Source organism: Pristiophorus japonicus, chromosome 14 (genome assembly GCF_044704955.1).
Source record: "Pristiophorus japonicus isolate sPriJap1 chromosome 14, sPriJap1.hap1, whole genome shotgun sequence".
NCBI lineage: Eukaryota > Metazoa > Chordata > Chondrichthyes > Pristiophoridae > Pristiophorus > Pristiophorus japonicus.
The window spans coordinates 118,505,259-118,520,109 of NC_091990.1; the positions used below are offsets into that span (position 1 = coordinate 118,505,259).

Genomic DNA, 14,851 nt, shown 5'->3' on the forward strand with positions numbered 1-14,851 from the left:
ATACAGTGGCGTTCCCCAGGGTTTGGTACAAGGAGCACTGTTTAATCTTGATCTATATAATGACTTGCACTTGGATGTACAGGGCACAATTTCAAATTTTTCAGTTAACACAAAACTTGAAGTATAGTGAACAGTGAGGAGGATCGTCATAGACTGCAAGTGGACATAGACAGCTTGGTGGAATCGGCGGACGCTTGGCAGATGAAATTTAACCTAAAAAAGTGCAAAGTGATAGTTTTTGGTAGGAAGAATGAAGGGAAGCAATATAACATCAACTTGTATTTATGTAGTGCCTTTTAACATGTTAAAACGTTCCAAGGTGCTTCACAAGCATGAAATAAGCCAAAAATTTGACCCTGAGCCACATAAGGAGAAATTAGGGCGTGACCAAAAGCTTGATCAAAAAGGTAGGTTTTAAGGAGCTTCTTAAAGGAGAGGCAGATAGCCTTAGGCAGGGAATTCCAGAGCTCATGGCCTAGCCAACAGAAGGCACGGCCAGCAATGGTTGCTCGATTAAAATGGGGATGCTCAAGAGGGCAGAATTAGAGGAGCGCAGATATCTCCAGGGGGGTGTTGTGGGGCTGAAGGAGATCACAGAGCTAGGGAGGGGGTGCATGAACCGAGAGACCTGGTGGTATATGTACACAAATCATTGAAGGTGGCAGGGCAGATTGAGAAAGCGGTTAAAAAAGCATACAGGATCTTGAGCTTTATAAATAGAGGCATAGAGTACAAAAGCAAGGCAGTTATGATGAACCTTCATAAAACACTGGTTTGACCTCAACTGGAGTATTGTGACCAATTCTGGGCACTGCACTTTAGGAAGGATGTGAAGGCCTTGAGAGGGTGCAGAAAGGATTTGGTTCCGGGATTGAGGGATTTCAATTACATGGATAGACTGGAGAAGATGGGGTTGTTTTCCTTGGAGCAGAGAAGATTGAGAGGCGCTTTGATAGAGGTGTTCATGATGGGTCTAGACAGAATAGATAGAGAGAAACTTGCCATTCGTGGAAGGGTCATAGATTTAAGGTGATTTGCAGAAGAACCTAAGGCGACATGAGGCAAAAGAATTTTATACAGCGAGTGGTTAGGATCTGGAATGTACTGTCTGAGAGGGTGGTGGAGGCAGATTCAATCGTGGCTTTCAAAAGGGAGTTGCATAAGTACCTGAAGGGGGAAAATAATTGCAGGGCTATGGGGAAAGGGCCGGGGAGTGGGACTAGCTGAAGTGCTCTTGCAGAAAGCTGGCATGGGCTCGACAGGCTGAATGGCCTCCTCCTGTGCTGTAACCATTCTATGATTCTATACCCTGAGAGGCTGCATGTCTCTGTCTCCATCAGGATGCAGCCTAAGAGTTGGAGCACGGAATGCTTCGCCGTAGGGAGTGGCTGTGGGACCTCATGGCATCTTTTAATAGAAGATAAGGAAAGAACTTGCATTTATGTAGCACCTTTCACGACCTCAGGATGTCCCAAAGCGTTTGCAGCCAATTAAGAACTTTGCGAAGTGTAGTCACTGTTGTAATGTAGGAAACATGGCAGCCAAATTTTGCACAGCAAGATCCCACAAACAGCATTGTGATAATGATCAGAAAATCCATCTCTTACTGATGTTGATCAAGGGATAAATATTGGCCAGAACACGGGGATAAAACCCCAGCTCTTCTTCGAAATAGTGCCATGGGACCTTTTACGTCCACCTGAGTGGGAAGACGAGGCCCCGGTTTAACATCTCCGAAAGGCAGCACCACTGGTAGTGCGGCACTCCTTCAGTACTGCACTGCAGTGTCAGCCTAAATTTTTGTGCTGAAGTCTCTGGGGGGGCTTGAACCCACAGTCTTCTGATTCAGCGACAAGACCGAGTGCTACGAACTAAGCCACAGATGATACTGAAGGGGAAATTGGATAAATATTTGATACAGGGCACTTGGAGGTAGAGGGAGAGAAGAGTGGGGCATTAGGAATTTTGTATTGCTGTAGAAATAAGGGAAAAATATCTTGTAAATGTCCTCTCCAACCCCCTTAGGCCATCAAGACCAGTCTAGGAGATCTTGTGGAATGAAGTGTTACCTATAAAACAAAGACTGACTTGCATTACATAGTGCCTTTCGCGACCATTGGATGTCCCAAAGCGCTTTACAGCCAATGAAGTACTTTTTTGAAACGTAGTCACAGTTGTAATGTAGGACACTTAACCTTCTATGTGATGTGATCTCTGCCCCAGTCAGGAACCGGTCCAGCTCCCTCTTGAGAGTCAGCACCCACCATTACCAGCCAGTAAAGTATTCCAGAGGCTCAGTACTCTCTGGCAAAAAAAAACTAGCCAACATCCAGTCCATTCCTACCCTTACATAGTTTAAACACTGGTCCCGTGGTCCTTCCCAATCTGTTAAATTGGAGTAGTCTATCATTAGGGACACTATCCAGCCCTTTAATTATTTTATAGACTTCTATCAGGAGACATCTAAGTGTAAATAGACCAAGGTCCTTGAGCCTATCTGAGTAGCTGAGGTTCTTTAAACTAGGAATTATTCTTGTAGCTTTCCTCTGGCCACTATATTGCCCACCATGTGAGGAGACCAAAGTTGGGTACAATACCCTAGATGCAGACTGACCAGCGACCTGCATTGTGTCAACATGATGTCTTTTGATTTATACTGAATGGTTTTCTATTCATACAACCCAATACCTTGTTGGCTTTAACTACAGTTTCTCTACATTGATCATGAACCTTTAGTGATCTGTGTACAATAACACCAAGATCTTTTTCTCTCTTTTGCAGGGTACAGTAACATAATGGTTATGATACTGGACTAGTACTCCAGAGGTAAAAACAGAAAATACTGGAAATCTCAGCAGGTCTGACGAAGGGTCACCGACCTAAAAGGTTAACTCTGTTTCTCTCTCCGTAGATGCTGCCTGACCCGCTGAGATTTCCAGCATTTTCTGTTTTTATTTCAGATTGCAGCATCCGCAGTATTTTGCTTATGTATTAGTAATCCAGAGGCCTGGACTAAGGATCCGGAGACACGAGTTCCAATCTCACCATCGCAGCTAGGGAATTTAAATTGTTAATTAAATAAATTTGGGATAAAAAGCTAGTATCAGTAAGAGTGACTATGAAATTAATGGATTGTCGTAAAAACCCATCTGGTTCATTAATGTCCTTTAGGGAAGATAATCTGTCTTTACCTGGTCTAACATCAATGTGGTTGACTCTTAACTGCCTTCTGCGGTTAAAGAGGGCGGCTCACCACTGCCGTCTCAAGGGCAACTAGGGATGGGCAATAAATGCCGGCCTTGCCAACGACGCTCACATCCTAGGAATGAATTTTTTTTTAAAACCTCTTTCACTATTGTTGCTTGCAAATGATGCGTGTATTCTGCCTTGGCCCTGCGGCTATTTCTAAAGGAGGTGGGAGAAACAGAAAAGGATTGGAAAGTTAGAAAGATTGCTCACCGTGAGAAATTCTTGCTATTCAAGTACTGAAAGTTTGGCGAAGAGTTGGGTTTAAGGTGGTTTCCAAAAGCAAGCACTAGGAAGGAAGTTCCAGAGAGTCGGGCCAAAGTGGTTGAAGGGCTTTACCACCAATGGTGAGGTGATGGTGGGGAATGCACAAAGTCAGAATCAAATGATATGGAAGGGGCTGCAAGGCTGCAAAAGTTTGCAGAACTAACATGGGGTGAGGCCATAGCAAGATGGGGATTTTAAATTCAACACATTGGGTACAGTGTAGTTCAGTAAGGATCGGGGTAATGAGGGTGCCTGACACAATGCTAGGGTTTTGTATGAGTTGAACTTTTTTCCCAAGTTAGCAATGGTTCAGAAGAGACAACTTGGGTGCATTTACACTAGTAAGGTTAAAGTCAGTGCAGTGGGATTTCCGGAGTTAAGCCCTGACCTCACTACAGAGCAAAGCAGAGTGAGACTTTCCTTCAAGGAAACTTGCTTCGCTCCACAGTCAGTTCAGGATCTGACTCCAGATTTTGGCTTTGCACCTAACCCCGACAGCACATACCAGAAATTTTGACATGCTGCATCAGTGAATTAAATATTTTGGCCAGCATTTGCCAACATTTTAGACTTGTTCTGGCAGGTGAGGCTTTCTTCCAGGAGTGCTGACTTTATAAGTATAGTGTTGATCAGTCGGTACAAGGCAAAACTGCTTTGCGGTGACACTACAGTTGTTTAAATGCATTTGATAAGAACCCAACATCATCTGAGCTAGTTGAATTAAGAAGCTTAGCAAATGCTAAAATGATGCCCTAGCACTGTGGATAGTAGCGAGAGCAAGCAGCTCGAGTCCCACCTGCTCAAGGGCAATTAGGGATCGACAATAAATGCTGGATTTGCTGGCGACACCTACATCCTGTGAACAATTAAAAAAAAAAAGAACAGCAGTGGGTGGATTTACATATTTGCGTTCCTCGTGGTCTAAGGAGCTCTCCTTTTGAGTGAAGCAATATGTAAAGAACAATTTGGGTGTGGTGGGGTGGCAAGATTGCAACATTTTGTGGGACGACTTTAAACATCAATTTACATCATAACGGGCCCAAGTTTTGGGTGGAGTTGCTGCTATTTTTTTGGAGCAACTAGTTTAGTTTGGAGTATCTGCGAAATCGCAATTCTCGGCATTTAGTTTGCTCCAGTTCTAGTGAGTTAGTTCAGTTTCATTTTAGTTCAGTTTTTTTTCCCACAAGAGGGCGTTACCAGCCACTTACGACTGTTTTACAAGTTTAGGCACCAAAATGTTACTCCAAACTAACTTAGAACGGAGTAAGTGTCGACTTTTGTAGTTTCAGGAAAAACCTTGCGTACACTTTAGAATTAGGCACAGGTAAGCAGAGATTGCTGAGGCGGGGGGGGGGGAAGAATGTTAGGGGATTTTCCAAAGCATTAAACACTTCACTTTTAAAAATAAAGAACCATCATCAATAATAAATGATAAATAAATCAATAAATAAAAAATAAAAAGTTCCTACCTCACCTACCCATTCGGGAGCCCGGCCAGGGCTAGGGGCTGCATGCTGCAGGCTGGAAATCAGCCCGCTGCAGGCTGGAAATCGGCCCGCTGCAGGAGCCCGTTTGGCCAGGGCTAGGGGCTGCGTGCTTCGGGCTCCTCCCACACAGCCAGTAGCACACGCACACAGAATCTGGGGGCCAGGAGCTACTGCACATGCGCGCAGACTCCACTGCGCACGTGCGCAGCTGCTGGCACTCTTTTTGGCCCAGGGCTGTAGCTTTCCCCCCCACTGCTGTCGTACTGACTACTGAACAGGCCTGCTGCACTCGGAGAATCGTAAGAAGTTTTTGGCACGCTTTTCGTTCCACAAAATAGGCGGGCCTCTCGGAGGTGTGCCGTTCTAACGGATATCGGAAACTTGGGCCCTATGTCACAACACTCTGCACCAGATCATTTTGGAGCTCGGAAACCTTGATGGGAGGGGGGTTAAAGCCTCACTCGCACTGATGAAAGGGGTGTGTGCTTTGGATTCCAACTAATCTGACTTCTTGTTTGTTTATATTTAAACTTTTCTTTTATATAATAACAATAGCGGATCAGGTGATTGCACTCATGACCAAACCCCACTGATTCACAGTTTGTACAGAAAGGGAAAAAATTAGCACCGCCCCACTCATGTCCCTGCTCGGTGATTTAAAGTTGTCGTGTGGACTCTGGGTAGGATCAAGCTCAGCTGTGATGCCCTTTTGACCTGCTAACGCTTACTAGGTTTACGTATAAAGAATAGACACTTGGGCAAGGTGTTGGCACCTGCAGAATCATTCCCCAGCAAGAGTCACTGCTTTCGAGGGAGGTGGAGAAAAATTGAACACGTAGAATGCGATCTGGAACTCTCTCATAAATATTTGCATGGTAATGGTACTTTTAACATAGTTCCACGAGGTTCCTTTTAGAAAGGATTTGTTAATTTCTGTAACAAAAATGTTGTCTTGGGAGCGTAGGGAAATAGATCTTTTTTTTTACAACTGATCGTGGAAAAGGCTTTCATTTTCTCTCCGTTACTTAATGTCTAGTCACATTGATTTCAGATACAGTAGCGTGCTTATCATAGAATTATACAGCACAGAAAGAGGCCATTCAGCCCATCGTGTCTGTGCCAGCTCTATGAAAAAGCTATCTAATTAGTTCTACTTCCCTGCTCTTTCCCCATAACACTGCACATTTTTCTTCTTTAGATGTATTTCCACTTCTCTTTTGAAAGTCACTGTTGAATCTGTTTCCACCACCCTTTCACACAGCGCATTAGAGATCATGAGTTTAAAAAAAAATTCTCATCTTCCGCCTGGCTTTTTTGGCAATTGCTTTAAATCAATGTCTTCCTGCCAGTTGAAACAGGTTCTCACTATCTACTCTTATCAAATCCACTCATAATTTTGAACATCTCTACTAAATCTCCCCTTAACCTTTGCTCTAAGGAGAACAATCTGGGCTTCGCTAATCTCTCCATGCAACTGAAACCCCAATGTTATGGTACTGGACTAGCAACACTGAGGACATGAGTTCAAATCCCACCATAGCAAGTTGAATTAAATGTGACAATTTATGGTCTAACATCTGGAAAAATGGCAATGGAAGTTAATCCAACTGGTTAACTAATCTCTGGCCTACATGTTGACCCCTCCCCCACCCCCGAGATGTCTCCGCTGCTCTAATTCTGCCCTCCTGAGCATCCCTGATTATAACTGCTCAATCATTGGTGGCCTTGCCTTCTGTTGCCTAGGTCTCAAACTATGGAACTCCCTGCCTAAACCTCTTCACCTCTCTACCTCTCTTTTCTCCTTCAAGACACTCCTTAAAACATACCTCTTTGATCAAACTTTTGGTCACCTGAGCTAATTTCTGCTTGTGCAGTTTGGTGTCAAATTTTTAGCATATAATACTCCTGTGAAGCGCCTTGGGATGTTTCACTACGTTAAAGGTGCTATATAAATACAAGTTGTTATTGTTAATGCTCTCTAAAGTGGCCTAGCATGCCATTCAGCTGTAAAGCAAATTGATACAACCAACAGTTTGGGTCTACTAGGGTTGAACAGTAAACAGCTCTCTGGGGCAGAGAATTCCATAGATTTATGACCCTCTGAAAGAAAAAAATGTCTCCTCATCTCGGTTCTAAATGGGCGACACCTTATTTTGAAACTATGCCCTCTAGTTCTAGATTCCCCCACGAGTGGAAACATCCTCTCTGCATCTATCTTGTCGAGTCCCCTCAGTATCTTATATGTTTCAATAAGATCACCTCTCATTCTTCTAAACTCCAATGTGTATAGGCCCAACCTGCTAAACCTTTCTTCATAAGTCAACCCCTTCATCTCAGGAATCAACCTCGTGAACCTTGATGCCACCTCTGGCAATACAGCATCCCCTCAATACTGCACTAGAACCTAGATTACGTGCTCAAGCAGGTCTTGTATCCACAACCTTCTGACTCAATGATAAGAGTGCTAGCAACTGAGCCAGGTTGACACAAACTCTTGGAGAGGGACATTGAAATGATTAAGACCCTGTATCCTTGACCCTGGCAGCTACAGTGACTACCCAAATGTCAGTTCCAGCAATAAAGATAGACAAACCAAAAATGTTTCCGAAAAACATGGTTATGAAGCAACTTTACTGTATTACTAATAGACTTTAAAAAAAAATTGATTGGTTTACTCTTCCAATTATAAAGTTCTCTTTCCATTAATATTTGTTTTGACTTGAGAAATAACATGTTGAAATCAAGTGAATTGTTGAGGTAGACATCCCAACAAATGAGCATAGTACTGGTTAACTACACTGCCATTTTAGTTGATATGTCAGATGTTGCCCATATTGTGAAATAATACAGTACAGATGTGGGATGAGGGGGATTGAATGTTTTGGTTAAGACTGCAGTGCCCATAGTTACCTGCACAGAGACAGAATCCTAGAATTTAACAACAAAGAAGGAGACCATTAGAAATTTGGAATACTGTATCAGATTTTTGCGAGAACTATCCAAAACAAATCCCCATATGAAATCTCCATCCTGGGCAGCAATCCATGTTTGTAACAAACCATTTGTGTACTTATCCCAATGGCATCTCCTTTTTGCAAAGTTAGATGGGCACAAGTAATTCCATTTACCAAAAGTTATGTGATGTACATTTGTAATGACCTACCATAAGGGTGGCCATATTTTCTAAACCGAATCCGGGGACACACAGGATGGGAAAATGTAGATTGCACAGCGTAGCAAGCCTATATTTTAACAGTTACACATATACACTGCAAATGCATATAATTACCACGAATGTGATGAGGTTCGTGAACCAGAGAATCTTCTGGGTACCTTGTTTGTCCGGGGACACAGTACCTCATCCAGGGGCTGTCCCTGTAAAACGGGGATGTATGGTCACCCTACCATACTAGTTGCTAATCTGAAAGGTGTTCATTTTCCTTTCACTATCAGGATACTGGACCCTTTTTCTTGAGTTAGTCTTCCCCCTGTCGACCCTGGTCTGCACAGCTACTCTTCTGCTGTACAGTAGAGGAAGAGGATAGCGTACCGGACACCCCAAGGAAACTAATTTTGAATCAGGGACGGGACTCACCATAATTAACAGCAATGAAGAAAATAACGTGACAGATCCCCAGGACCAGCTGGTTTCCATCCCGGGGTTTTAAAGGAAATGGGTGATTGCATTGCACACGCCTTAACTATAATCTTCTAAAGTTCTCGCGATTCAGGAGCCATTCCTTTAGATTGGAAAATTGCATGTCAATCCACTGTTTAAGAATGGTGAGCGCGGGAATGATAGACCAGTTAGCCTAACATCTGTTGTCGGGAAATTGTTAGTCTATAATTAAGAACAGAGTGAGCCCCTTGAAAATGTTCAGTTCATCATGGATTTGTAACAGGTAGGTCATATACGTACCTGATAAACCTGATTGAATTTTTTGAAGAGTTGACTAAACTAGTGGACAGTGGAATGTCTATGGATGTTATTTATATGGACTTCCAGAAGGCATTCAATAAAGTTCGCTCATAAGAGACTGTTAGCTAAAGTTGAAGCCCACAACATTGAGGGCAAATTATTGATTGGTTAGGAGATTGGCTGAGCGGCAGGAGACAGAGTAGGGATAATGGGCGGCCACTCAAATTGGCTGGATGTAATTAGTGGTGTCCCACCAGAATATGTGTTCGGGCCTCAACTATTCATGTTTTATTAACGACATTGATGATGGAATAGAAAGCCACATATCCAAGCTTGCCGATGATGCAAAGAAAGGCGGCATTGTAAGCAGTGTAGATGAAATCATAAATTTACAAAGATAATGGGGCTGAAATTCCGGTCGGAGGGCCTTCGATTCCAGTCGGAGGCCTTCATTCGATGCATAATGTACGGGAAGATGACTTTCCTGGACATACGAAAATGCTGGAGTCACATGGGCCTGGACCACCGATCACTGCAGTATTCTCATTGATAATAATGGGAACTCTGTTATTGAGTTCCCATTATTATCAATGCAAATAAACCCCTAAAACAAGAAACACAACACAACATAATTAAATAAATAAATAAATAAACACATATTTACAATTAGTTGAAATTAAAGTTAATATTTTAAATGTATATATTTTTTGAATTTGTTTTTGTTTTAATACAGTTTAAAATAAACTCACCTTAATGGATGTGGTGTTTAAACATAAAATGTGTTTTTAAATTTAACTTTTATATATTTAAATACGCTTAGACTGGTAAAAGTCGGCTATGCGCCTCCTTTCACTAGGCGTAAGAATTTGAAGGACATTCACTGGACATGAGTTCGGCAAATAGCCCAATCTCTCCCGTGCGGATGTCCTTCTCCCGGGGATGCGGAGGATCTGTCAAGAGAAAAGCTTGTTTTTGGTGCCTGCGCATCGTGCCCCGAAAACCAGCTTTTGCGAGGCCTCGCCGGGTCCATGTGCACTTCGTACGGACCCGATGAGGCCGGAATTTTAGCCTCAATAATACATTAAATGAATGGGCAAACTGTGGATTTCAATGTAGGCAAGTGTGTGGTCATGCACTTTGGACCAAAAAAGGATAGATCAGAGTACTTTCTAAATAGTGAAAAGTTAGAAACAGTGGAGGTCCGGTGGGGGGGGGGGGGTCCATGCACATAGATCATTAAAATGTCGGAGACAGGTACAGAAAATAATCAAAAAGGCAAATGGAATATTGCTCTTTATATCTAAAGGACTAGAATACAAGGGGTAGAAGTGATGTTACAGCTATACAAAGCCCTGGCAAGACCGCACCTGGAGTACTGTGTCCAGGTCTGGGCACCAAATCTTAGGACAAATATATTGACCTTGGAGGGAGTGCAGTGTAGATTTACGAGAATGATACCTGGATTCCAAAGGTTAAATTATAAGGAGAGATTACACAAACCAGGGTGGTATTCCCTGGCATTTATTAGATTAAAGGATGATTTGATCAAAGTTTTCATATTCTAGGGAACTGATAGGGTAGATAGAGAAGAACTATTTCCGCTGGTTGGGGAGTCTAGAACTAGGGGACATAGTCTAGAAATTAGAGCCAGGCCGTTCAGGAGTGAAGTTAGGAAACACTTCTGCATGCAAAGGTTGGTAGAAGTTTGGAAAACTCTTCCACAAATAGTAGCTGATGCTAGATCAATTGTTAATTTTAAATCTGAGATTGATAGATTTTTGTTAACCAAAGATATTAAGGGATATAGACCAGAGGCGGGTATATGGAGTTGGATCGCAGATCAGCCATGATATTCAATGGCGGAACAGGCTCGAGAAGGTAAATGTCCTCCTCCTGTTCCTATGGCCCCTATTTTGCCCAGCACTGGGTGCCAATTTTTCAGCGCCCAGTGATTTTTCTGCTGCTGAAGGTTAGTTAAAAGTTTCCCCAATGTTGGGACGCTGACTACCAGTGCCAGAATGTTTGGCGACATGCATTCTGGCACTAGTGTACGTTAAAAAGCCATAAGGTCAACTTTCCCCAATAACGATTTTTTTCAAATCTGTGCACAGACATGAGCAACACTGTTGAAAAAAGCCTTACCTACAGTTAAAGAAATCCACGCTGGCCTGCTCCTATCCCCGGTCAAAGGGCCTCCCTGGCTATTTTCAATCAACTTAATGCAGCTTAAAAATGATTCGGCTAAAAGAAAACTTGCATTTAATGCTCCTCCTTCATTGAGAGAACTGCAGGCAGGCAAATTAAAAATAAATCTTCACCACTCGCCTTTTCCATCGAAGTTCCAAATGGCTAAAAATTTTCAAAAATACTCCTAAAGTTCGGGGAAACCTTCTTCTTTCAAATGGCAGCCAAAATCAGCACATCAACAGGAGTCGTCTTCCAAAAACACCAAGGGTAGCTTTTTCCAAATCTTCTACGCAGGGGACTCGACCCGCTGCTATCCCTGGCCGAAGGTCCTCCATGCAGTGAATTTTTTTTTCCTGCGTGTTGTGCGTGCGCAATGAGTTGTTTTTTTTTTCTTTCAGCGCATTTTAGGCACACACAGTTAGCACCGCCCCCGAGATGGACTTGGGTAGCGCCGGTGCGACAGTCAGGTTTCCTTTGGCGGAAACTAGCGATTTCCCCCCGCCCCCCAGCGCTGACAGTGCTCCAAGAAATTTGCGTACAGGTAAGTGTACGCCATCATTTTTGACTTGGGCAAAATTGGGGCCTATGTTCCTAGTTGTGAGTACAGCCAATCGCTCTCGAGACTTGCTATCGTTCTTCTGAAAAACATATGAAAGCAATGGGGAACAAAAGTGGTAGGGTACAACTTGGCCTCTGCTCATTGCCTCCCAATAGTGATATAACTAAGATTAGGAGCTGAGTGGTGCATTGGATTCAGACTATGTCTAACCTCTTTGGGATTCTAACTATTGGTACTATGTACAAAGTCAAAATGTCTCCGTCTCGGACTTAATCCACATGGATTCCAACCGAAATTCCACCTTTCGTGTTTTGGATCCACCCAGGATTACAGATATCTCTGAGATATTCAATGTTCCTCGAACCACTGATCTCGCCGCATTCTGGGATCCACGCACAACACTATGCACTGCCACATGCATGCTCTCGACCTCTCTCTTCAGCAGCACCGACTCACTCTATCTCTAAGCTGTCCTGGTCCGCAGTTTCATTTCATCCTTCACCTCATCTGCGCTTTAACCAAAAACTTTTTTTCCTTCCTTTCAGGTGTCAAGGATTGTAAACTTCAACAACTCTTGGACACCAATGCCCCTCCGGAACCTTCTTCCCCTGCACTTCCCTCTGATCCCATCCCTTCTTCTAATCTCACCCCCTGCCGTGTTTTCACTATCCTCTCTGAGCGTCCCCTCTGACCCCGAACAATCAGTCCTCAGCAAAGGCCTGAGCGTCATCCCCTTACACCCCCACCTCAATTAATTTCGAGCTCGGCAGGATACTGAGCTTTTTTTCCGTCGCCTTCACCTCCATGCCCATTCCTTCGGCCAGGAGTCTTGCCCCCGCGCAGCTGACCCATTCTCCTGTTTTCAGAATTCTCGCTCTACCTGGACCCCTCCCTCTGGCCTCTTGCCCTGTCTAGACCTCTTCATTGCAAACTGCCGACTGGACATCAGCCGTCTCAATTTCTCTGCTCCCCTCACTCGCTCCAACCTACCTCCCCTCTGAACTTGCAGCACTCCGCTCGCTCAGATCCTTTTCACCATGACATCCAATCCTTCTACACTTCTATCCCCCACCATGATGGCCTGAGGGTGCTCCACTTTTTCCTCGAGCAGAGGCCCAACCAGTCCCCATCCACCACCATCCTCCTCCACCTGGCTGAACTTGTTTTCACATTGAACAACTTCTCCTTTAATTCCACTCACTTTCTCCAAATTAAAGGTGGTGCATGCCTGTCTTTTCGTGGGATATGTGGAACATTCTTTGTTCCAGTCCTATTCGGGTCCCCTCCCTCACCACTTTTTCCGGTACATTGATGACTGTATTGGTGCCATTTCCTGCTCTCACACTGAACTAGAAAATTTCATTTACTTTGCATCCAATTTCCACCCTTCCTTCACATGGTCCATCTCCGACTCTTCCTTCCCTTCCACGACATCTCTGTCTTCATTTCTGGGGATAGGCTTTCGACCAGTATCCACTATAAGCCCACTGACTCCCACCCGAACTACACTTCCTCCCACCCCGCATTCTGTAAGGACTCCATTCCATTCTCCCAGTTTTTCCATCTCTGCCGCATTTGCTCTGACGACACCACCTTTCACACTAGTGCCTCTTGACATGTCTTCCTGTTTCCTCCACCAAGGATTCCCCTCCGCCGTGGTTAACATGGCCCTTGACCGTGTCGTTCTATTTCTCGCACCTCTGCTCTCACCCCTTCTCCTCCCTCTCAGCACCACGACAGAGTTCCCCTTGTCCTCACCTTTCACCCTACCCGTTCAACGGAGCATCCTCTGCCACCTCCAGCGTGATCCCAGCACCAATCACATCTTCTCTCCTCTCAGCATTCCGAAGGGACTGCTCCCTCGTGACACCCTGGTCCATTCCGCAGTCACCCCCAGCACCCCCTCCCCTTCCCACGGCACCTTTCTGATCTCTCCTGCCTTCGACCCTATCACAGACCTTCCCTTTTGTTCTTTCTTCCCCTCCCCCTTTCAGTGCTTCTTAAGAATGTGTTCTTTTCAAACATTCGCCAGTTCTGACTAAGGGTCATCGACCTGAAACGTTAACTCTGTTTTTCTCTCCACAGATGCTGCCTGACCCACTGAGATTTCCAGCATTTTCTGTTTTTATTTCGGAGTCCAGCATCCGCAGTATTCTGCTTTTGTATTAAAGTCAAAATGTTTCTAGTCAGCACCTCTCTCCCGCATCCATTTGCAGAGAATCCCTGTTTTGTAGGAAGGCTGAAGGGATAGAGGATGATTCCTCAGCATCGAGTAAAAAGGTTTGCTGACTTTTTTTTGTTTTTAATTTTGTGCAGATGAAGCCTTGAATGTCGGAGATAATGGACACAAACACTGAAGCTGTTTCCTTAAAGATCCCGAGGCAACTGATGTCTCCAGCGACCCTAGATGAAGACAAAGTCTCTGTGGTAGAAAAGTTTGGCCACTGGCTGGGTTTTTGGTATGGCTGGTGGGTGTGCTGGTGGGCTGCATTCTACATCCCATCTATTCCCGTCAGTTGTTTCTTCAGTTTTCTGGGTCGAAAACTCTTCTGTCTAATCTTAAATGCGTCCAGAAAGCTCGGCTCTTGTCCAGCAAAATTGAGTTGCTGCTTTTCACTAGATAAGCATTTAATAAGACCGAGAGACAAAGAGGAAGCGTGCATTGCAGAAGGCCTTTCAGAAAACACCTCAAGATGGAGAAATCTGACGCCAGGGATTGTCCTTGGAGCTGTTATTAGCGTCTTCCAGATAATAAATTGCATGCTGCGTCAGTTTGAAGTTGGAGGAGCCATTTTTGGAGTAATATTTGGATTTGCGTTAATGGTGTTTAATGCTTATATTTTTAAAATCATGGTCTAATGTTGCTTTATATTCGAGTCTGGGCCAAACCTTTTCTTGCACCAAAGATGGATGTTCTGGATATGCACTTTGCTATTTAAAGCAATTAAAAGGAATTGGAACAAATTACTCCTGGATGAAAACCACTTGTAACTTTTTTGAAGTTTACTCTCAATAAATATATCATCTTTTTAAAAAAATTGCACTGTTCCCGCCCACCGCTTCCAGCTCCGACTGCTAAGGTTTTTGACCGATTAGTGGGAGCTGAGCTTCTGCTGCTTTCAAACGTTCTAAATTCGAGGCCCACACCACAGTGTAGCATTTTTATATTGCAACGCCAAATAATTT

General features: G+C 43.9%; 1 protein-coding gene across 1 annotated transcript in view; it reads right to left on the reverse strand.

Moving 5' to 3' along the window:
• LOC139280065 (uncharacterized) overlaps nt 1-14,851 on the reverse strand; it is a 69,090-nt gene that overhangs the window by 14,001 nt on the left and 40,238 nt on the right. The window lies entirely within an intron of this gene.